The sequence below is a fragment of the Alosa alosa genome, chromosome 2 (genome assembly GCF_017589495.1).
Source record: "Alosa alosa isolate M-15738 ecotype Scorff River chromosome 2, AALO_Geno_1.1, whole genome shotgun sequence".
Classification (NCBI taxonomy): Eukaryota; Metazoa; Chordata; class Actinopteri; order Clupeiformes; family Clupeidae; genus Alosa; species Alosa alosa.
This window is the reverse complement of record NC_063190.1, coordinates 30,885,512-30,885,905: the sequence shown is the minus strand read 5'-3', so window position 1 is coordinate 30,885,905 and position 394 is coordinate 30,885,512.

Here is a 394-nt window from a genome sequence, read left to right as displayed (position 1 = left end):
ACATTTGACTTTGTTTGATAGAATTCACAGCCATCACCTCTCATGGGCATTAGTAGGCTACGCAACTCCATTCAAGTTAACTGATGAAAGACTCTCGATGATGCAATAACTTAAAACGAATGGGATAAATAGAACGAATTAAATAAATTATAGGCTTTTGTAAAAACTGAATTTAGTTTTTCTATCATCGTTGCATCACTGTGAGACTATCTAGAGGCAACCCCAATGGATGAGGCACTTTGAAAAGCAAGCACAGAAAGCAAGGAATTCTGTGACTTCACATTACAGTTTCTCCTTGTGTATGGTTAATAGACTGGTTTTAATCAGTGATGTGCTCTGACGCGATAATGGCCATCTTCTGTAAGGACAAAATGTCACACAAATGGCTGTGGTT